Below are 678 nucleotides of genomic sequence, written 5' to 3'. Positions count from 1 at the left end.
CCAGACATAATTCCCTATAAAAGTAACTTTTCTCTTGTTTTCTAGTACTGTATATTAATTTTGCCCATTTTTTTTTACTTCCTATAAATAGAATCATCCAGTATATACTCCTCCTCCTGGCCTCTTTTCATTCAAACTACTTCAAATTTTAGATTTTGATCTTTTCCGGGACTAGCGATATCATACTCTCGTGACGGTGGGCAGTGGCTGCAGCCGCAGCTCCCAATCAGCTCCGTGATCACGAGGGGAAACAGCTGATACACTTACAACCATTCTGTACCCATATAACCTTCTGTTTTTCACTTGCAGTATAGTATTCAATAAATCACATGAGATATTCAACATTTATTATAAAACAGGCTTTGTGTTAGGTAATGTTGCCCAACGGTAGGCTAATGTAAGTGTTCTGAGCATGTTTAAGGTAGTCCAAGCTACGCTATGATGTTCCATAGATTAGGTGTATTAAATGCATTTTCTATTTACGATATGTTCAACTTACAATGGGTTTATCAGGAGGGTAACCCCATCGTAAGTTAAGGAAGATCTGTAATTGTGAAATTCATTTATATTATTGCATGTAGCTTAAGTTTGTTCTCCTGGCTAATACTTCATCATGTGGGTAGATGGCACTTTTATAATCCACGTTGCTGTTGATGGGCATTTGGCTGCTGCAAACAT

The sequence above is a fragment of the Eschrichtius robustus genome, chromosome 5 (genome assembly GCF_028021215.1).
Source record: "Eschrichtius robustus isolate mEscRob2 chromosome 5, mEscRob2.pri, whole genome shotgun sequence".
In the NCBI taxonomy this organism is placed as follows: Eukaryota; Metazoa; Chordata; class Mammalia; order Artiodactyla; family Eschrichtiidae; genus Eschrichtius; species Eschrichtius robustus.
Note: the sequence above shows the minus strand (reverse complement) of the source record.